This window comes from Aristolochia californica, unplaced genomic scaffold (genome assembly GCF_029961685.1).
Source record: "Aristolochia californica isolate CCGP_79_NKW_82.1479 unplaced genomic scaffold, dmAriCali1.0.hap1 SCAF_11, whole genome shotgun sequence".
In the NCBI taxonomy this organism is placed as follows: Eukaryota; Viridiplantae; Streptophyta; class Magnoliopsida; order Piperales; family Aristolochiaceae; genus Aristolochia; species Aristolochia californica.
Window position 1 is genome coordinate 14,595,548 of NW_027181782.1, and position 24,317 is coordinate 14,619,864.

Below are 24,317 nucleotides of genomic sequence, written 5' to 3' on the forward strand. Positions count from 1 at the left end.
AAGGGAGGGGTTGAAGCCTATAAATACCAAGGCATTCAACCCTTGTAGATTCATTCAACATAGACGAGAGGGAGAGATTTTGTAGAGTGCTGGCCTTCCACCTTGGACGGCCACTCCTTGTAATCTTCTCTAGTATTAATACAAGGTTACTTTCTCTTCCTATTCCATTGTCTTTCTATCTTTTCATTGCTCGTGCTTCATTTGAGAGGAAGGAGTTTGCAACGTTGATCTAAGGGGTGAGAGGCTGTACTACCTTTGACGAATTGAAGGTAGGCCATCACGGGAGTTGGAGTTTCGCTAGCCTAAATGAGTTTAGGCTCATCTGACCTCGTGACAAACTGGGTGGGGGGCCTTGTACCTACCTCGGTGGAGTCTCAAAATGACAGTGGAAGCGGATGCAGGCCACAAAAGCCAAACAACTCCTAAAGGCCCGTCTTTGCCGTGAGTGCCAGATTTACGAAATGAGGCAGAGGGCGGAACTTAGAGCCGCAGTTTCTGAGCTTGAGCGAGCCCCAACTCTCTTTTCCATCAAAGCCGACGAGCAGTTGAAGGCTTTGGCTAACAGGTCTCAGTTTTCTGGAGGCTACGATCTGTGGTCGGAGTGGGATGAGACTCAGCTTTTTCATAACCAGGACTGGCTCCCTTCTGCAAGGTTTTTCCCTAAAGGGGTTGTGCACAATGTCAAACCGTATGGTATTATTGACAGTGTTGGGTGCACCAGTTATTCAAAAATGACGTTGAGGAAAATTTACCCAAGAAGAGGAATGGGACTAAAAGATCGATTCTCTTGTTTGGATGCCCATGAAAAATAAGAGAGAAAAAAAAAACAAAAAAGTGGTTTCTCTTGTTTGGATGCACAAGGAAAATGGAAAAGAAAAGAAAAGAGAGCATGCATATTACCAACCACTAGTAATATGCATGCTCAGATTTTTACGGAAGTTTCGTATTTCAGTCCTTCCTCGACCTATTTCCGCCATGTTCCATCTTCAGCGCTTTCAATCTCTTCATCGCACAATCGCATTTAGACATTGCTGACCTGGGCGTTACAGACAAAAGTCACGGAATATATGTCAGCCACAGGTAAGCTCATTTCTCCCATTTGATCTCCTTCATCCTTATTCTCTCCATGCAATGTAGTACAGAATTTATGCAATACAAATTATTTTGAGATCCTTTATGAGTTATAGATCTAGTCATATTTCGTTTCTTAATAACTCTGATATGCAAGATTATCTCTATTTGTTTTCCATACTTTTAGGATTCTTTGAACTTAATATTAAATATGTATTTTATGGAAAGTTTTAAATGTAGATTAAAGTTCAAACCCGACTCGAGCTTGAGCTCAAATTTGGTTAAAATTCTTGGGCTTGAGCTCGATTCCAATTTTAGTCTCAAAGCTAAGCTTGAGCTCGAACTCAAGTTCAAAGTATTCAAATCAAGCAAAGCACGAAAAATAAAGTAGTAAATATGAACAAAAACGAAAAATTCTCAACACACAATAAAAGCAGTAAGTATTAAGGTAACAAAAACGATGCCTAATATTATGAAAAGTATAAGCATGAAAGCATTCGTAAGAGAAGGAAAAGATAGTTTTAAAAACTTCCAGAAGGTAGTTCCTAAAACGCTTCTGTCTTTTAATGTTCTGTCAGAACACTTAGCCAGAAGGTAGTTCCTAAAACGCTACTGTCTTTTAATGTTCAGTCAGAACACTTAGCCTCCCTCCCTCCCTCCCTCCCTCCCTCTAGATACCAATTCGGAGGGGTACAACTTTAATCTGCTTTAATATGGAGTATTTAGAGGTGAATTATTTGGGGTTCTTCTAATTACTTGTCTTCTAGGTATAAATATTTGCCTAGGAGTCTCTACAAATCTTCTGTATGAATATAAAGATAAGATAAAACAGACAAAACTAAAGATAACTAAATTACAGAAGACTATTGTTAAAGCTATAAAGATAAAAATCATGTATCTAAGGAACTATCTATGATTCTGGCTAAAATATTAAGGAATAAGAATATATCAGATGCTAAAAGATTATCTACTTGTTCTGGGAGAAATATAAAATATCCAAATAATTCTAATGCTATTATTACCAAGAACAATATGTACCTATAAGCTCCTATGATATTGCACAATAATCTCTTAAGGTATTATATAATAATCCTAAGTATAAGTAATATATAGGTAATATTCGAAAAACAAATCGCAAAAACTGTTTTATTATCTTATTAATTAACCAAATATACATAAAAAGGTACAGCGGCGTTGTGACAACCGAGAGCAACGCTTGGCTCAAGTGAGGCAGAGGCGTTTGCCAGGGCTTAGCCCTCACCTGAAAGTTTCCAGCCATATATACCTTTCTGTAATAACGTTTTAAAATAAAGTAGTAAATATGAACAAAAACGAAAATAATCAACACAAAATAAAAGCAGTAAGGATCAAGGTAACAAGAACGATGCCTAATATTATGAAAAGTATAAGCATGAAAGCAATCGTAAGAGAAGGAAAAGATAGTTGTAAAAACTTCCGGAAGGTAGTTCCTAAAACGCTTCTGTCTTTTAATGTTCTGTCCCTAATATTATGAAAAGTATAAGCATGAAAGCAATCGTAAGAGAAGGAAAAGATAGTTGTAAAAACTTCCAGAAGGTAGTTCCTAAAACGCTTCTGTCTTTTAATGTTCTGTCAAACAGAACACTTAGCCTCCCTCCCTCCCTCCCTCCCTCCCTCCCGAGGGTACTACTTTAATCTGCTTTAATCTGAAGTATTTAGAGGTGAATTATTTGGGGTTCTTCTAATTACTTGTCCTCTAGGTATAAATATTTGCCTTGGAGTCTCTACAAATCTTCTGTATGAATATAAAGATAAGGTAAAACAGACAAAACTAAAGATAACAAAACTACAGAAGACTATTGTTAAAGCTATAAAGATAAAAATTATGTATCTAAGGTTCTATCTATGATTCTGGCTAAAATATTAAGGAATAAGAATATATCAGAGGCTAAAAGATTATCTAATTGTTCTGGGAGAAATATAAAATACCCAAATAATTCTAATGCTATTATTACCAAGAACAATATGTAGCTATAAGTTCCTATGATATTGCACAATAATCTCTTAAGGTATTATATAATAATCCTACGTATAAGTAATATATACGTAATATTCGCAAAACAAATATCAAAAACTGTTTTATTATCTCATTAATTAACCAAATATACATAAAAAGGTACAGCGGCGTTGTGACAACCGAGAGCAACGCTTGGCTCAACTGAAGCAGAGGTGTTTGTCAAGGTTTAGCCCTCACCCAGTAGTTTTCAGCCTTATATACCTTTCTGTAATAACGTCTTAAAATAAAGTAGTAAATATGAACAAAAACGAAAAATTCTCAACACACAATAAAAGCAGTAAGTATTAAGGTAACAAGAACGATGCCTAATATTATGAAAAGTATAAGCATGAAAGCAATCGGAAGAGAAGGAAAAGATAGTTGTAAAAACTTAGCCAGAAGGTAGTTCCTAAAACGCTTCTGTCTTTTAATGTTCTGTCAGAACACTTAGCCTCCCTCCCTCCCTCTAGATACCAATTCGGAGGGGTACTACTTTAATCTGCTTTAATCTGGAGTATTTAGAGGTGAATTATTTGGGGTTCTACTAATTACTTGTCCTCTAGGTATATATATTTGCTTAGGAGTCTCTACAAATCTATACCAATTCGGAGGGGTACTACTTTAATCTGCTTTAATCTGGAGTATTTAGAGGTGAATTATTTGGGGTTCTACTAATTACTTGTCCTCTAGGTATATATATTTGCTTAGGAGTCTCTACAAATCTACTGTATGAATATATAAAGATAAGGTAAAACAGACAAAACTAAAGATAACTAAATTACAAAAGATTATTGTTAAAGCTATAAAGATAAATATCATGTATCTAAGGTTCTATCTATGATTCTGGCTAAAATATTAAGGATTATATATATCAGAGGCTAAAAGATTATCTAATTGTCCTGGGAGAAATATAAAATATCCAAATAATTCTAGTGCTATTATTACCAAGAATAATATGTTTTTTTTTTTAGAAGAGTTGTAAATGCATTCAAAAGAGATAAAATACAAACTAAAAAACTAAAAAGACATTTCCTCCACAACAAGATGTTGGAGGGTAACGCCTTTTTTAGCTTGAACATCGGCTAAATGATTAGCAGATCTTGGTACATGTTTCCAAATACATAATAAATCAGAAGTTAAATTACAGATTTCATCATAAATCTTCCAATGACGCCAAGGAGGTTTTGAAGGCTTGGAGCACCAATTTATAATAACTTGAGAATCCCCTTCAATCAAGAGAGCACCGTCCTTTTTTTGTTTGAAGAGTTTCAGCCCGTTGAGCAAGCCATGTAATTCCGCACAAGTAGAGTCTGATACTCCAATTGGACCCGCATAAGTGTAGAGAAGATTTGCTTGATCATCGTGAATTACTCCACCAAATCCGGCTGGGCCCGGACAACCGAAAGCACTTCCATCAAAATTTAATTTAAAGTGTCCAGGAGGAGGTCTAGTCCATTCTATCATAATAGGAGCCTTCGAAATAAGAGACATTTTCGCAACATTTCTCCAATTTTCCCTCATATTAGTTGCTCTTAGATCACAGAATTCTTTGCGAAGGAGAACCCAAGAGCTAACTTGACCAACTATTTGATCACAGAGAATATTCCGAGGAATAGATTTCTGATTGAATTTGCGATTATTTCTTTCTTTCCATAAATTCCACACAATGTGTCCAACACAACAAGATATTAAGATTTTCCCTAACTTCGGAAGATGGGAGCTAACCAAAGTATAAATAGTGTTTAGCAAATCTTGCGAAGGGCAATATAATAAACCGATCTTGTCCATTAATTCGGTCCAAATCTTATGAGCATATTCGCAATGCAAAAGCGTATGATCTGCTGTTTCAGGAGATGTGTTGCAAAATGGGCATGCTGGATTGGGAATATTAATGCCTCGTCTTTGCAAAGCGTCAGAAGTTAAAAATTTTTTAAGACATACCGTCCAGATGAAAAATTTGATGCGAGGAGGAATCGGGAGCGACCAAGCAAAAGTAACAGGATGTTCTGCGTGAAGAGGATGGTAGGAAATCAAATGATGGTACGTTGAGGCTGAAGAGAACATACCTTGTTTGTTGGGTGTCCAGATGAGGATATCGGAAGAATTTTTTAAGGCCACACCAGAAAGTAAATTGATCAGGCCAGTTGCTTCAACAGTTTCAGAGTCATTTAATGCCCGTCTGAGATTCCACCCACCCGAGGACTGCCAATGGTCAGAAATCATTGAACTTCGAGATCTTGACAGCTGGAATAAAAGAGGATAACTTTCCTCTAAGGAACTAGTCCCGATCCACCAATCGGACCAGAAAAGAGTACTTTCACCACTTCCAATATAGCATTTGACGGCGGCTTTGAAGCAAGGTAAGAGTTTGGCAATTTTCTTCCAAACAGGGGATAACTTGTAAAATCTTCCCCCCTCCGTCCACCAACCTCTCTCTTTTCCTGATTTACTTGCAACCATTCGGCGCCACAGTAGATTGGGTTGCATGTTGTACTTCCAAACCCACTTTAGTAGCAGAGACTTGTTGGTGGTAGCAACGTCACGAATCCCGAGGCCCCCCATTACAATTGGTTTACAAACATCAACCCATTTTACAAGATTAACCTTTTTTTCCCCATTTGGCCCATCCCATAAAAATCTTCTTTTCAAAAATTCAATTCTATCCCGAATAGAAGCTGGACAATTGTACAAAGATAAGAAATAGGAAGGTATTCCATGAAGGCATGATTTAATTAGAACCAGTTTACCAGCTTTGGATAAAAATTTTCCTTTCCAAGAAGCCAGACGCTTCTCAAGCCTCTCAACAACCGGAAACCAGGAATTTTTCAAAGGCAGGAAAGGAGTCAAAGGTAAGCCCAGATATGTACTTGGAATTGATGCTACCTTACAACCCAGATAGTTCGCCATTGAGTTGAGAATAGATGCATCAATATTAAAACCAAAGATTGTGGTTTTCTCCCAGCTTATCTTTTGACCAGACGTCAATTCAAAGATATTCAAGATAGCTTTCATGCGTTTTATTTCTCTCATGGACCTTCTCCAAAAAGAATAGAATCATCTGCAAACTGAAGAATGGGGACGTCTTGGATTGGATCAGAAAAAATAGGACTGAGCCAACCCGAACGTTTAGCAAACCGGATCATAGAGGTAAGGTATTCTCCAATGAGAGTAAAAATAAATGGAGAAAGGGGGTCTCCTTGTCTGATCCCTCTAGAGGATTTGAAGTATCCTCGGGGTTTCCCATTTACCAAAACAGAATAAGAAGGGGAGGAAATACAACTCCTCATCCAGAATTTCCATCTGGTACCAAAACCCATACGGTCAAAAAGATACTCCACCAGTTTCCAGTCAACCCGGTCAAAGGCTTTCTCAAAATCAATTTTCAGAACAAACCTAGGAAGGGAAGATTTTTTGAACGAATGAAGAAGTTCATGAGCAGTAAGAGAAGAGTCCAGGATGTTTCTGTCTCGGATAAAAGCACTTTGACAAGGATTAATTACCTTGTAAAGGACAGCTTTTAGCCGATTAGCCAACAGACGACCAATAATTTTATATGAACTGGAAATGAGACTGATGGGCCGGAAATCTTTAGGCTCCTCTGAATTTGTTTTTTTAGGAATAAGCGCAATAAAAGAAGCACCAATTCCAGAGTGAGTAATTCCCACTTGGTGAAAATTGTGAACGAAGGCACATACATCATTTTTTAACAGATCCCAAAAACAGTGAAAAAACTCACCATTAAAGCCATCTGGTCCGGGGGCTTTATCTTTAGGAAGGCCCAGCACAGCCCGTTCAATTTCTTCTGAGGAGAATGGTTTTTCAAGATCAATTGCGTCTTCAGTTGAGATGCGCTCGAAATTGAGCTGATGGATTTTTGGTCTTCTGAAACAGACTTCTGAATATAACTCTGAGAAATACTTCACCAAAAGGTTAGAAATGGAGGCACTATCCGTTACCACTTGGTCTCCGTTACAGAGAGCAGTGATACGGTTAGTCCTCCTCCTGGCCGAGGCGATGGAATGAAAAAACTTTGTGTTTCCATCACCCTCAGCCATCCAACGAAATCTTGAACGTTGTTTCCAACGGACCGAATCAGAATGAAGAAATGTACGGTATTCAGCATTTAATTTATTTCTAAGCAAAAATTCAGTAGGAGAGATTAACCTTTGTTCCTCCAGTAGATCCAGCTCAGAAATGCGGCGGCGAATCGAATCTTTCTGGGAAGCAGCAGAAACACGGTGATTTTTATCCCACATTCTGATCTTTGCTTTGAGGGCTTTCAGTTTCCGAGGGAGGGCCCAGCCCGGGTTCGGATGATTTTCCAATTCGAGCCACCAAGATTTCAAAGAAGGGATGAAAGCCGAGGTTAATAACCAGGCATTCTCAAACCGAAAGGGAGATTTTTCCCACGCAAGAGGCCGGGAATTGAGTTGGATAGGCCAATGGTCAGATCCAATTTTGTTTAGGACTTGGCCAGAGGTGTTGGGAAAAAGAAGGTTCCATTCTATATTTGAAAAAAATCTGTCCAATTTAGACAAAATGGGGGGGTTCTGACAATTTGACCAGGTGAATTTTTTCCCCGAAAGAGGAATCTCGGAGAGAGCAACACTATTGATAAAGTCAGAAAAGGCTCTCATGGTTGATGAGGTTCGGGAAGCAGGAGGACATTTGTCAGAGCAAGATAATGTCGCATTGAAGTCTCCTCCAATGAGCCAAGGGAGGTCCCACAATTGGACAAGCTGAAAGATTTCCTCCCAGAAAGATGCTCGGTCACGGTACCGAGTAGGCCCATATATGCCAGCAAGAGCCCAACAAGTACCGAGGTTTTGATCCCGGAGCTGGATACCTATTGAGTATCGCCCCGGAAGGACGGAAATAGCATCAAAAGCAATTGGATCCCAGATGACAATAATGCCCCCAGAATGGCCAATTGCAGCTACATGCGCCCACGCTGGGTTGGAGTCATACCATATATTACACACAATTGAATAATCAAAAGACCGTATCTTCGTTTCAAGAAGTATAGCTATTTTTGGTTTAACATCAAAAAGCGCTGCTCTGACGAGAGCACGCTTGGCCAGAGAGCCGAGACCTCTTACATTCCATGATAGAACGATCATGGGGAACGGTGGGAGTTGATGTTTCGCTCCACGGCTCCAGCTTCAGTGTATCCCGCACAAAATATGTTGGCAAGCTCCGTCATTTCTGAAAATTCTTCTCGAGGAAAGGATTGTTCCTATTCCAGCAGGAATAGGAGGAGCTCATCGCGCGGATTGGGAGTGAAGGCCTTGGCTAGGGTAGATTCAGAGGTTATAGTTGGGGAGAGGTCGGACCAAATTGGAGGGATTCCATAGGGGAAAGCAGGGGGGAGATCGTACCAATCATGGGGAAATTCCATTGGAAGGACAGGAGGGGAATTTGGAGGGGGGGAAGGTGGGGGGGTAGTGTCTTTGATTTTATCTTTGTCCTTGTTTGTCTCGGAAGGTGTGGGGTTACCGAGTTTGGCTTTAGTTTTCCCTGCTTCTTTTTTCCTGGAGTAGGTATATCGGAAAGGGGTGGTGGCAATTTGTTTTTCAGTATTGGTGTGGAAGGGAGGGGTGAAGGTTTTGGGGTTTGAGTTTTCCATGGTGTCGGAGTGGGGGTAAATAATACGAAGGGGGGTGGGGCAGAGGATAGTGGGAGAGTGAATATATAAGGGGGAAGGGGAGTGAGAGGGGGGTTCGAAATCCCAAGTGGATTCATTAGAGAAGAGGGATGGCCTTAACGGGGCTCGAGGGGTGGCCGTATAAGGGGAGATTTGAGTCAGAGAGGGAGGGTTTGATGGGACGGCGAGAGGAGTTGGTTGCTGGGATGGATGGGATGGGTGATGAGGAAGGTTTGAGGTCGGGGGGGTCGCAGAGGGAGATCCTCGATAACGAGCCGAGAATGTGGGTGGAAGTGGGGGGGAAAGGGGATTTATCGAGTTAGAGAAGCTGCGGGACGGGGATGACAAGTGAGGGGTGCGGCTTCGGGAAAAGGAAGATTTAGGCGGCGGAGGGAAGGAGAGGGATTTAAAAGTGAAAGGACGGGAGGGTGGCGTGATTTGGACTGAGGAATTGGCGTACGGTAGGCTTCGGGAAGAGGAAGATTTGGGTGGCGGAGGGGATGGGAGGGATTTAAAGATGGAAAGATGGGTACTGCTTCGGGAAATGAAAAGCGGCGGAGGTGAAAAGGTTGATGTAGAAAGGGAAGGGCGGGGCGTGATGTCGACTGAAGGGTGTTGGAGGTTGATGTATGGCAGGCGAGTTCGGGACTCGAGGTGTGGCGTTGGGGAAAGGGTCGATGGTGGCGTGATTTGGACTGAGGGATTGGCGTACGGTAGGCTTCGGGAAGAGGAAGATTTGGGTGGCGGAGGGGATGGGAGGGATTTAAAGATGGAAAGATGGGTACTGCTTCGGGAAATGAAAAGCGGCAGAGGTGAAAAGGTTGATGTAGAAAGGGAAGGACGGGGCGTGATGTGGACTGAAGGGTGTTGGAGGTTGATGTATGGCAGGCGGGTTCGGGACTCGAGGTGCGGCGTTGGGGAAAGGGTTGATGTAGAAAGGACATGACGGGGCGACGGCGTGATGTGGGCTGAGGCGCTTTGGAAGTTGTAGAGGTCGACGGCTGTGGATTTGATGGTTGAAAAGGTGGTTTTTTTTTTTTTTTTGTGTAAGAGTATGGTGCGGGGCTCGAGGTTGAGAAGGTGATGATGGATTTTGGTAAATGGAGAGGTAGGTATGTGGGGGAAAGTGTTTTTTGTTTTGAGGCGGGTTAGAGTTTGACAGTGATGGATGTGAACAAAGGGAAGTAATAATCCCCTTGTCCGGATGTGTCTGCACATCGGTTTGAAAGATCCTATCAGCTTTTGGATTTGGGGAATGGTGTATTGCAGGTGTTTTGGAATTGGGGATTGGCACTGTTGCCAAGGGCGATTTCAGAGATGAGATTTTGTCTGCGGATGCACTTATGTGGATAGGATCTTTTTCGGCGGGGGCAGTGAAAGGGTTACTGTGAACTGGTGTTGATTGGATTGTTTCGGGATATGGGGATTGATGTTGTGTGGTTGGATTTTTTTTTTGTTTTTGGTTTTTCGGAACCCATGTCCAATTGAACTCCGAGTGCGGCTTCCGAGTCAGTAACTGACGGATCTGCTGAGTTTGGGTTGTGTTTCGTGAGGTTTCTTCCGAGTTGGCTGCCGGAAGGGTTTCCAGATCTCCGAATTCCATGGAGACCCAGATCATGGTTTTTCCGCAGGAGATATGAAAAAATTGTAAACCACTTACCGGTGATTTTGGCTGGATGAAAATTTTTTCTCTGTGAAGCTGCGTTGGCTGGCTTTCGGCCCAAATAACCTCTCCGAATTCTTTTGTGAGGCATTCCAGAGTATGCCGGCATCGGATTTCCACCGGAAGACCTTTGTCGATCACCCATTGCCCCGAGATGGGGGTTGTGAGTTCTGGGCTCCAATTGGTCATGTGGAGGATCGTTGAAATAGTCTCTGCCTTTAGTGAATGAAGTCTCTTGCGGTCCTCCTCCGAATGGCAGTTGATGATCCAGCTCCTCTTATGAGCTTTGATGATGGCTGTGAACGTGATATTTCGTTTTTGCAGCCATTCTTGGAGTTGTCTTCTGGTGAAAAAATTTTCCGGGTCTTCCAAGAGGACTGCCAGGGACATTTTGCGCTTGCCCTCAATTTCAATGTGGGCTGGCAGGGATATAAAGAATTGTTTTTTCTGGGGTGAAAATTGGGGGAGTGGTGTTGATGGTGGTATTGGATAATTGGTTTTGCAGGTCGGAGTCTTCTCTAGTGGAGGATCCGGTGGGAGCGACAGAGTTGTCTGGTGTGAAGCGCTAGGTTGTGAGTGGATTTTTGGTGGGGTGGCTAGCTGCTGAAGAATTTGATCATATCGTTTCCAACCCACTCCAGAAGTGGAGGGCTGTGGGAGGAAAATCATACCCATTATCATTTGTCCACGTCTTTGGTGGATGACACAATGAAGAAGGCCTCCATGATACTGGCTGTGAACTTGGAATTCCAGATCGCCAGTGAGGAGTGATCTGCTGTATTTTCTTCCCATGTTTCCTACTTGGACTTTCCTAAAAATGTCTAGGAAAAATCTGACTGCGGAGATCGGGAGGGAGATGTATGATTTCTTTTTCCCCTCTTGCGCATGAATCTGGATGGCCTCCCCACTCTTCTCCTTTCTCTTTTGAAAAGTCAGCTTTGCTTTTCCATTCCGGAATTCGTATATGGTCGGATCCTCCACAAGGATCCTTCGGCGTGAGGATTTCGAGATTACAGTTTGCCATCTCTCGCCTGAACTATCTTCAGATTCAATAACTTCCTTTTCCCTCTTTTCTTCTTCTTCCGGTTGTTTACCTCTTCGTTGCTGCTGCTGCCGGTGCTGCTTCCCCAGACTGGTTCGATCTTCGCCTCTTCCTGGATGCTGTCCTACTAGAGGTGCCGGATCAGAGAGAGTGGTCGTTGAATGGGAGTTACTTCGTTCCCCAGATGGTTGGTGGGAGGAAATTACTCCTTGACCGACCTCTCGTCCAGCCATGACAGCATAGGGAATCTATGCATGAAGAAAGCATACCAAGAATAATATGTTGCTATAAGTTCCTATGATATTGCACAATAATCTCTTAAGGTATTATATAATGATCCTAAGTATAAGTAATATATAGGTAATATTCGCAAAACAAATCTCAAAAACTGTTTTATTATCTTATTAATTAACCAAATATACATAAAAAGGTACAGCGGCGTTGTGACAACCGAGAGCAACGCTTGGCTCAACTGAGGCAGAGGCGTTTGTGAGGGCTTAGCCCTCACCCAGTAGTTTCCTGCCTTATATACCTTTCTGTAATAACATCTTAAAATAAAGTAGTAAATATGAACAAAAACGAAAAATACTCAACACACAATAAAAGCAGTAAGTATTAAGGTAAGAAGAACGATGTCTAATATTATGAAAAGTATAAGCAAGAAAGCAATCGTAAGAGAAAGAAAAGATAGTTGTAAAAATTTCCAGAAGGTAGTTCCTAAAACGCTTTTGTCTTTTTTAATGTTCTGTCAGACAGAACACTTAGCCTCCCTTCCTCCCTCCCTCCCGCGGGGTACTACTTTAATCGGCTTTAATCTGGAGTATTTAGAGGTGATTTATTTGGGGTTCTTCTAATTACATGTCTTCTAGGTATAAATATTTGCCTAGGAGTCTTTACAAATCTTCTGTATGAATATAAAGATAAGGTAAAACAGATAAAACTAAAGATAACTAAATTACAAAAGACTATTGTTAAAGCTATAATGATAAAAATCATGTATCTAAGGTTCTATCTATGATTCAGGCCAAAATATTAAGGAATAAAAATATATCAGAGGCTAAAAGATTATCTACTTGTTCTGGGAGAAATATAAAATATCCAAACAATTCTAATGCTATTATTACCAAGAACAATATGTAGCTATAAGTTCCTATGATATTGCACAATAATCTCTTGAGGTATTATATAATAATCCTAAGTATAAGTAATATATAGGTAATATTCGCAAAACAAATCTCAAAAACTGTTTTATTATCTTATTAATTAACAAAATATACATAAAAAGGTACAACAGCATTGTGACAACCGAGAGCAACGCTTGGCTCAACTGAGGCAGAGGCATTTGTCAGGGATTAGCCCTCACCCAGTAGTTTCCAGCCTTATATACCTTTCTGAAATAACGTCTTAAAATAAAGTAGTAAATATGAACAAAAACGAAAATACTCAACACACAATAAAAGCAATAAGTATTAAGGTAACAAGAACGATGCGTAATATTATGAAAAGTATAAGCATGAAAGCAATCGGAAGAGAAGGAAAAGATAGTTGTAAAAACTTCCAGAAGGTAGTTCCTAAAACACTTCTGTCTTTTAAAGTTCTATTAGAACACTTAGCCAGAAGGTAGTTCCTAAAACGCTTCTGTCTTTTAATGTTCTGTCAAAACACTTAGCCTCCCTCCCTCCCTCCTTGTAGATACCAATTCGGAGGGGTACTACTATAATCTGCTTTAATCTGGAGTATTTAGAGGTGAATTATTTGGGGTTCTTCTAATTACTTGTCTTCTAGGTATAAATATTGGCCTAGGAGTCTCTAAAAATCTTCTGTATGAATATAAAGATAAGGTAAAACAGACAAAACTAAAGATAACTAAATTACAAAAGACTATTGTTAAAGCTATAAAGATAAAAATCATGTATCTAAGGTATTATCTATGATTCTGGCTAAAATATTAAGGAATAAGAATATATCAGAGGCTAAAAGATTATCTACTTGTTCTGGGAGAAATATAAAATATCCAAATAATTCTAATGCTATTATTACCAAGAACAATATGTAGCTATAAGTTCCTATGATATTGCACAACAATCTCTTGAGGTATTATATAATAATCCTAAGTATAAGTAATATATAGGTAATATTCGCAAAACAAATCTCAAAAACTGTTTTATTATCTTATTAATTAACAAAATATACATAAAAAGGTACAGCGGCGTTGCTTGGCTCAACTGAGGCAGAGGCATTTGTTAGTTTCCAGCCTTATATACCTTTCTGTAATAACGTCTGAATATAAAGTATTAAATATGAACAAAAACGAAAATACTCAACACACAATAAAAGCAGTAAGTATTAAGGTAACAAGAACGATGCCTAATATTATGAATAGTATAAGCATGAAAGCAATCGTAAGAGAAAGAAAAGATAGTTGTAAAAACTTCCAAAAGGTAGTTCCTAAAACGCTTTTGTCTTTTAATGTTCTGACCGAACACTTAGCCAGAAGGTAGTTCCTAAAACGCTTCTGTCTTTAATGTTCTGTCAAAATACTTAGCCTCCCTCCCTCCCTTCCTATAGATACCAATTCGGAGGGGTACTACTATAATCTGCTTTAATCTGGAGTATTTAGAGGTGAATTATTTGGGGTTCTTCTAATTACTTGTCTTCTAGATATAAATATTTGCCTAGGAGTCTCTACAAATCTTCTGTATGAATATAAAGATAAGGTAAATCAGACAAAACTAAAGATAACTAAATTACAAAAGACTATTGTTAAAGCTACAAAGATAAAAATCATGTATCTAAGGTACTATCTATGATTCTGGCTAAAATATTAAGGAATAAGAATATATCAGAGGCTAAAAGATTATCTACTTGTTATGGGAGAAATATAAAATATCCAAATAATTCTAATGCTATTATTACCAAGAACAATATGTTGCTATAAGTTCCTATGATATTGCACAATAATCTCTTAAGGTATTATATAATAATCCTAAGTATAAGTAATATATAGGTAATATTCGCAAAACAAATCTCAAAAACTGTTTTATTATCTTATTAATTAACCAAATATACATAAAAAGGTACAGCAGTGTTGTGACAACCGAGAGCAACGCTTGGCTCAACTGAGGCAGAGGCGTTTGTCAGGGCTTAGCCCTCACCCAGTAGTTTCCAGCCTTATATACCTTTCTGTAATGACATCTTAACATAAAGTAGTAAATATGAACAAAAACGAAAATACTCAACACACAATAAAAGCAGTAAGTATCAAGGTAACAAGAACAATGCCTAATATTATGAAAAGTATAAGCATGAAAGCAATCGTAAGAGAAGGAAAAGATAGTTGTAAAAACTTCCAGAAGGAAGTTCCAAAAACACTTCTATCTTTTAATGTTCTGTCAGACAGAACACTTAGCCAACACTTGCCCTAAAAGACAGAACATTAATTCTAAAGATAGTTGTAAAAAGGACATTGCAAACAAGGAGTAAAGAGAACCATTGTTATGAAGAATAAAATTAAGACCTAAAATAAAGTCTACTTTGAGTTTGAGATCTCTAACCCATGTTAAAGGTCAAGGATAAGATCCAGATAAAGTTGAACAGTTGGTAAAGAACTGGATTTTGCCTTCATCAAAATAGGTTGTATATAGGTTATAGGTACCTTCTACCTATTGGTTAAACACTTATTTATTGGTTTTCTTAAGGAACTGAGGAGGAACTAATCTTCTATGGATAATACATTTGGTACAGCCGGAATCTACTAAAGCATCTAACACGAGGGATTGTTTGTTCGGGAAAATAATCTTTGCTCTAACAAGGATACTGGAAAAAAATTTATCTTGGTTACATACGTAGGAAGTTTCTGGTTCTTCTAATCCTACAGTGATACCATCATAAGAATCTTTTTCTATTGTATCTAATCTATGTTTGAGAAGAGTTATTCCTGCCTCACAGTTTTCTATTTTTCTGGCCATAATTTCCAATTTAGTATTGTATACCTCTTTCTAAGACAATCCCTCGCATATGAAACAATGGACCTTCTTTTTCTGTTTGTCCCCTCGTTTCTTCTCTTCCGGCCTAGCCTTGGCGTCCTTTGCCCATGACTTCTTCTCCCCTTTCTCCTTCTTCTTAAAATTCGTTATACCATTGTTATTTTTCTTAGGCACTTTGTTAGCCAAATAATTCTTTCTCTCATATTCGGTTAACTTTTCAGCAGTAGATAAGGCTGAAGCTAATGTCTTTACTTCTCGTGGGCTGAGCAAGAATTGAGAAGACGGGAAGTAAAGACATTAGCTTCAGTTTTATCTACTGCTGAAAAGTTAACCGAATATGAGAGAAAGAATGATTCGGCTAACAAAGTGTCTAAGGAAAATAACAATGGTAAAACGAATTTTAAGAAAAAGGATCAAATCAAGGATTTGAATGGAGGATCAAATCAAGTAGATTTGATAAGGGAGGATCTCTGCTCTCATTGGACGGAAGCATGAGAGAAGGGAGGGGTTGAAGCCTGTAAATACCAAGGCATTCAACCCTTGTAGATTCATTCAGCATAGACGAGAGGGAGAGTTTTTGTAGAGTGCTGGCCTTCCACCTTGGACGGCCACTCCTTGTAATCTTCTCTAGTATTAATACAAGGTTACTTTCTCTTCCTATTCCATTGTCTTTCTATCTTTTCATTGCTCGTGTTTCATTTGAGAGGAAGGAATTTGCAACGTTGATCTAAGGGGTGAGAGGTTGTACTACCATTGACGAATTGAAGGTAGGCCATCACGGGAGTTGGAGTTCCACTAGCCTAAGTGAGTTTAGGCTCATCTGACCTCGTGACAAACTGGGTGGGGGGCCTTGTACCTACCTCGGCGGAGTCTCGAAATGACAGTGGAAGCGGATGCAGGCCACAAAAGCCAAACAACTCCTAAAGGCCCGTCTTTGCCGTGAGTGCCAGATTTACGAAATGAGGTAGAGGGCAGAACTTAGAGCCGCAGTTTCTGAGCTTGAGCGAGCCCCAACTCTCTTTTCCATCAAAGCCGACGAGCAATTGAAGGCTTTGGCTAACAGGTCTCAATTTTCTGGAGGCAACGATCTGTGGTCGCAGTGGGATGAGACTCAGCTTTTTCATAACCAGGACTGGCTCCCTTCCGCGAGGTTTTTCCCTAAAGGGGCTGTGCACAATGTCAAACCGTATGGTATTATTGACAGTGTTGGGCGCACCAGTTATTCAAAAATGACGGACGTTGAGGAAGATTTACCCAAGAAGAGGAATGGGACTAAAAGATCGATTCTCTTGTTTGGATGCCCATGAAAAATAAGAGAGAAAAAACAGAGAAATGTGGTTTCTCTTGTTTGGATGCACAAGGAAAATGGAAAAGAAAAGAAAAGAGAGCATGCATATTACCAACCACTAGTAATATGCATGCTCAGATTTTTACGGAAGTTTCGTATTTCAGTCCTTCCTCAACCTATTTCCGCCATGTTCCATCTTCAGCGCTATCAATCTCTTCATCGCACAACCGCATTTAGACATTGCTGACCTGGGTGTTGCAGACGAAAGTCACAGAATATATGTCAGCCACAGGTAAGCTCATTTCTCCCATTTGATCTCCTTCATCCTTATTCTCTCCATGCAATGTAGTACAGAATTTATGCAATACAAATTATTTTGAGATCCTTTATGAGTTATAGATCTAGTCATATTTCGTTTCTTAATAACTCTGATATGCAAGATTATCTCTATTTGTTTTCCATACTTTTAGGATTCTTTGAACTTAATATTAAATATGTATTTTATGGAAAGTTTTAAATGTAGGTTAAAGTTCAAACCCGACTCGAGCTTGAGCTCAAATTTGGTTAAAATTCTTGGGCTTGAGCTCGATTCCAATTTTAGTCTCAAAGCTAAGCTTGAGCTCGAACTCAAGTTCAAAGTATTCAAATCAAGCAAAGCTCGAACATATACAGGTTCGAGTTTGGCTAGGCTCAAGAGAGTGGGAAATGTATATGAAAGTCACATTTTGTATATAGGTCATGTTTTTATATTAGTCACATTGGCATAATATTATGCAGTGTTTATAAACAATTTTATGCAAAATTTATAGACAATTTTATGCAGAGTTTATGTACAAAGGTCATGCCCAATTTTAAGTAAAATTTATGCATAATTTTATGCACAGTTTATTTGACTTGTATTTTATGCAAAGTTTTAAATGTAGGTTGGAGCTTGAACCCTGCTCAAGCTCAATTCCAATTTTAAGCTTAAGGCTGGGCTCGGCTCTAGCTTGAGTTCGAAGTATTTAAATCAAGCCCAACTTGAACATATGCAGATTCAAACTCGGCTCGACTCGACTCGATGCCACCCCTAGGCACTGCACGTATAGGCTGGGCACATACGGACTAGTGCCTGAACACCAAGGCATGGAGGCAAGTCAGATTAGTGGCAGCCAACTTTTTTTTTAATGATGATAAACTTATTTCAAAGAAAGGGAAGATACATCAAGGGAGACCTCCCCTAACAATAAGATATTAAATGGGGGACCTAGGCACACAAATCAGCAACCGAAATGGCTGATCTAAGTATATGAGACAAAGTACAAGAAATGGTGAATACAATATCCAAAATATCAAAAAAAATCTGCCAGTGACGCCACAGGGGAAGGATGAGGTGGAGCACCATCCGATGACGACCTTGGAGTCTCCCTCCATGACAAGGAGACCACTAAAGCGATCCTTAAAAATACACAAGCCGTGAAGGAGACCAGAGAGCTCAGCAATGGTCGAGTCAGCAATTCCGAGAGGGCCACAGTAAGAGAGTATGGCAGTGCCGCCCCGGATCAAAAATCACCCTACCAAAATCATCCAAACCCGGGTTCCCAAAGGCGCTACCATCAAAATTCAGCTTATAATGGTTCCTAAACGGTTTCTAGTCACGTGGGCCATGGGGTGTTAGCTGGGGCAGTTGTACATGAGGAGGCGTGCGCCAAGAAGCACATGACCATTCGAAGGGGCATGTGGCCAGCAATTTCCCCAACTACATATAGGGGGACTGGATGAGTGCTAATCAATCAGACATTGACAAAGAGACTCAAAGGAGCGCTCGAATATCTTGTATGTAGAAAGATTTGTGTATATGAGAAAAGGTTTATCGTGTGCCAACTATTTGTATGCAAGGGAGGCTGACTAGTGTGGGTTATCCCGAGGACGCAACTAGGCCGACACAGGTAAAAGTAAATTCAACTTTCCACTGCATAACTGAACCCATGCAACACCTAAGCTCTAACATTACAAGCATGATCTTTTCACAGTATGGCACCCCATGAATGAATGAGCAGGCCAAATCGTCTCACCAAAATCGATTTAAAAAAAAATGATCCCTATTAAAAAAATATTTTCTGAGTAATTAAGAGTGAATTTTACTCTTCAATGCAGATGAACAGTTAATGTCATTCTACATCATTTCAAAAAAAATGTCATTCTTCAATCATTCAAAAAAAGTGATTCCACGTTCATTCACAACAAAAAAAAAAAGTATGATTTCTCAAAATGATGGATATAAGCAAATCAACTTACATGTCCTGAGGAAGTGTAGAGTCATCAGTATTAGAGTACAGAAACAGTGAGCCGCCACTCTCGATGCTAAGGAATTTTAATGAAGCTAAGTCTGTATATTCATTGGTAACAGCAAATATGTCCACACAAACCCCCGATTGAACAGCAACAGCTGCCTGTGCAAAGTCATCATGGGTTATTTTTCCAAAGGTCTGTAGATTCTACAAAACTCAACCATTTCAGCACTTGGTTGTATATAGAGGCATAAGGCATAAGGCAATTTACCAGTTCTTTGTAGAAGGGTGTCCGCTCAGGAAGCAGTGCACAGTCTGCATCCTCTCCTTTACTGGCATATTGCTCACCATAACGCCTTGTATCTAATTGACTGGCTCCATAATCAGGAGGACCAGACAAAAATGTAAAAACCCTAGCTGCAATCAATTTTTGACCCACATAAATATCTAATAAACAAATGCTGATAATCACTAATGCAGTCGATTTTGGAGCCACATAACCAATAAACGAATGTTTATAAATACTAATACAATTAGTACAGTCAATTTTAAGAAAACAAAATTCAGAAAGGTAAATTGAGACAAGATATTCTTCCAGGCCCCTATTGTCGCCCTTGAGAGGAAACACTTCACCCAAGGAAAAGAACATGTTATTACCTGGTAAGAGGAAGTATCCAAAAAAATTGTGACCAGTGCTTTTCCAGGAAACTGATAATCAACCATTGAAAAACCAATTCTTTCAATTGGCAACATTTAGCTCATTTCCAGCCATTATGGTTTCACAAGACATAATTAATAGAATTAACATATACTTTTCATAGTGAGGGATAAAGACAATCCTAGATTCAAAGCAGAAATCTTCAAAAATACGAATAGAAAAACAAGGAATGACTCTCCAGATTTATCCCTCACAATAAGTTGCATGCATATGACTAATGAACATCAATGGGAAAAGAACAATGAAAACACTCAACTTTTTTAAAGAGAGAGCATCCAGCAATAAGGGGTACAGGCCATTTTTTCAATAATGAAAAAGATTTTATTAGAAAAAAGTTAATGATAGATTTTAGTTGAAAGAATAAGTCTACCCATAAGGAAAACAGAACCAGATATATCTTGTGCATGGAAAAGAGGAAGACATCAAACATGGATGACACACTTTGGTGGCAGTAACTGCAAGAATGTTTGATGATCTAAATCTGGTGCCACTAGATGTCAATAAGTTGAAAGATTAACCGAAATTTCCTCATAGCACTGCTCCATCCTCAATGGGAATCAGAAGCCTTTTCTCATCCGAGGATGGAGGCTTTGCAATTCAAGACCACTTCCTAAGAAACAAAATGTCATTCTGTAAATCCATTTACAGGTAATATGCATTTACTTGATTTTCAACAAACATCACTAAATAGTTAGAACAAAGATGACTATAAAAGAAACATATGTTAATTTATTTTGGTCCATGTTAATGTAAAAGAAGCACAGGGAAGTAAGAATTGGCCTTTACCATACCCAGTGCAAATGTATTTCCGTATTCTGATCCAAGGTAGTTAATTAGAGCCTCCATTGCAGCTCCAAAACCTCTGCCACCTAATAATATACCATCAAGTCCTTGTCCAGCAGCTATAGTTCTTTCCCATGAAGTTGTAGGTTTCAGTGTTTCCAAGGCTGCAGCTATTCGGTCTTTGGAAGTATCTACCTGTTGGAGAATGAACCAAACCTTCGCTAAAATCCATTTTCCAATTGATTGTAGTGTTGGTAGAGATTCTTTTTTTTTAACAATTTGAAGTCAAGGGTATGTTGACATTGTCCATCATAAACATACAGGAGCCAAGAAAGAAAACAATGGCATGGCATCTTCAAGCTCAAAGGGCAATGAAGCATCTGTATCTGGGGGGAATAAAGACATTTTTGACAACTGGTATGGGTCCTTGCACATCGTATAAGCCTATCTTATGACTGAATGTAACAAGCCCAAACAGAGAACCCGGCCCAAGTGCTGCAAATGTAAAAGGTAATTGGTATTAAAACATTATCATAACAAGAATAATAATTACCAATGCAACCACAAATGTGTGAAAAGCTGAGGGTGATCTTCTAAAATATTGATCACCTTATGAAGGCCAATACTGAGATAAACAATTGCCCACCTTCTAAAGCAGCCAGTAGCGCACTTTTGATCAACTCCAAAAACTCCTCAGATGCTGCATTTATGTTCAGAAGTACAACAAAAAACTAGGAAGAGCACAAGTCCAAGCCCATTGTTCAAGCTCGCAGTAGGAATTGAAATACGCCCAGCAATTATCGCAGCGAGGAACAAGGTTACCGTTGGACCCGGAAACAGGGGGGTTACCAAGCTCGTCAACTGGAGAAACGAGATACGGTCGCCCTAACCGCCATCGACGAGAAGACAGAGTTGCAGAGTCGCGAGGTCGATAAAAACCCAAATAATGAGGGAGAAAAAAAACACACAGACTTCGTACCCTGCTTGCCTCGATTCGTCTAAACCAGCGATATAATGAACGCCGTTTGAGCTAGTCCGGCCAAAGAAAAAACTGGTTAATTCAGAGGGGAAAGCATGGGTCGGGTTTTGAGAACCCGAACCCCAACTCAGAAACCCGAACGGTTTAGAAATCAAACATTATCCATTGTCTCATTCCCAAATCAACCTAGTAATTTTCTAATTAAAATATTTTTTAAATATAAAAATAGTTAAAGAATACAATGCATAAAATTATTATACAATGTCAAAATATAAATAATAAAAAATAAAAAAATAGATAAGTTTTATATATATGTTATTTTAATTTTAAAAAAATATCAATAAGGTATTTCCATCAAGTTTAGGCCAAATTTGGGAAAACCCAAGCCTACCTCCAACTTCGGTTTCTTTCCCTCCATCCCTTCTCCTCCCAACGGAGTGAATTTAAGTTTTTTTTTTTTTTGCCCACTCCTAACTTTGATTATGTGTTGGACCTCGAGTCCCAAACTTGACCTGAACTTAGGGTTTTCTCCTTCTATCCCTTCTCCACCCAACGGAGTGAATTTAAGTTTTTTTTTTTTTCGCACACTCCTAGTTTTGATTATGTGTTGGACCTGAGTCTTTGATGAGGACAATGTAACTTCAGGTTTGTGGAGGTCATGAGAAACATGATTGAAAAATAACAAGGTATACCCTAGCTAGCACATATTTTACTTATGTTATGGAGATTACATGTAACGAGTCATAAAAAATTTAAGGGTGTGTATATGCCGATAGAACATTATAAGAAAAATAAATAGAGGAATTTTTTTTTGAATTTTTTTCTAATATTTGCACTATTTAATGAATAGAAAAAGTTTTCTTTTTGATCTTCTTGTCTTTAAAAAAAATAACTATGTTTCTTATTGTTTAATCTGATATCATGGGAAAAGTAAGCCAAGAAGATTTTTGTTGATTGCTCATTTTCTATATTTAATTTCTTATTTTGTTCCAATTGTAAACACTACAGCTACATAATTATTATTTTATTTTATTTTCAATGGCATCACAAATGCAAGAAAATTTTCTAAGAGAATTTGTCAATAAAAACATCATCCAATGAGAAAATTATTAAAAGAAAAAATAATTTTCTCACCGTTTGATTTTCCTAAGTCGACACAAATGATCGTTAAGCGTTGATGTTAATGTCTTATGCAACTATCAAAATTAACTAAATCATCTCTTACAACAGCTGAATTGCCATCAATTGTGCATTAAATAGGAAATTGAAGTGAAGAAAAGTATTGATGTTGTTAGATACATAACCTTTATTACACACTCTAGTGGTCTATGGTATGAGTTGGAGCGAGAAAATAGAAGATTTAAGTTGTTGAGTCAATACCCCAAAGGAAAAATTGAAAGAAAACTATTATGAAGATGGCAAGTAAAGTGGAAGACCTTAAAGATCGTAAAAGTCAAATTTTATATAAAGTTATAAAACGTAGTTCATATGGATTAAACCATGGAATTTAATAATAATTCAAGTCCATCCAAGAAAAAAAATGTATTATTGATCCATTCAGTGTTTTTCATGGGTTACCCTAGATTTGAGAAAGGGTATATAGATGTTATGACCCTCAAAGTAGAACTTGGTATGTTTCGACATATGTTTCCTTCTTTTAAGATAATCCTTAACTACCGACCCAACATGTTCAAATATCATTCTCATGGGGAAATACTTATTGTCCTACCAATGAATGCATTGGAAGATACAGATAATGGCAGAGTTGAGAATTGTGATGCGCCTCTTCAAGGCTCCCTGTAGTCATTTCTTCCGAAGGAGAGTCTTCCTCTTCCTTATTTCCTAATTTGCATTTGCTTGTTGTTATTAGGAAGGGAGTTAGACAATGTACTTGATTTCCCATCTCAAAGTTTTTGTCATCATTTGATTGATTCTCTTCTTGCTATAAGGTTTGTTTTGTCTACTCTTGATGTTTCATGTGTTCCCATTAGTTGTGTCGAAGCTTTTTAGAGTCCTCATTGAAAATCTAGAATTGAAGAGGAAAGTGTTGCTCTTGTGTCTTAGAGTACTTGGTATCTCTTTATATTCCTCCCCTAAATGCCAAAAATGTAGATTGCATATGGGTCTTTACCATTCAAGTCAAAGCTCAATTGGTAACTAAAGATTACATACAAACTTACGGCATTGACTATCGTGTGAGATTTTTCCTAGTTGCTAAATTAAATTCAAACCAATTTGATATCTATGGTTGTGAAAAAGGGATGCTCACTTCAACAATTGGATGACATTTTTTATACAGTGATCTCAATGCAAAAGTCTATATAGAACAACCACCTAGTTTTGTTGCTTAGGGAGAGTTAAGTAAAGCATGCAAATTGCATAAAGCCATTTATGGGTTGAAACAAACCCTTCGATCATAGTTTGAGCAATTCAATCGTGTTGTTCTAGGGTTTCGATTTCATAGAAGCAACTATGATCAATCTATATTTATTTTGGAAAGAGTAACAAGTTGTGTGATATTGATAGTACTTTATGTAGATGATAAAATTTTGTCTGGAGATGACAAAGGTGGACTTGTTAAGATTAATGCCTATCTTCAAAAGCATTTTCAAATTAAAGACTTTGGGATTCTTAAATACTTTTTTTGGAAATAGATGTGGCAAAAAACAAATCATGTATTATTTTGTCTCAAAGGAAATCTATAATTTATCTTCTAAGTGAAATTGGATTATTGGGAGCTAAACTAGTTGATACACCACTAGAACCTAATCATGATTTATTTTATGCTAGTTCTCCTCCTTTAAAAGATCTAACTTCTTATATATGCTTAGTTGGAAA

At 38.6% G+C, this 24,317-nt stretch overlaps 1 pseudogene; it reads right to left on the reverse strand.

The window, feature by feature from the left end:
* LOC137943635 (protein transport protein SEC23 D-like) overlaps positions 1-21,897 on the reverse strand; it is an 82,760-nt pseudogene extending 60,863 nt beyond the window's left edge.
* Between the last annotated feature and the right edge of the window lie 2,420 nt (positions 21,898-24,317).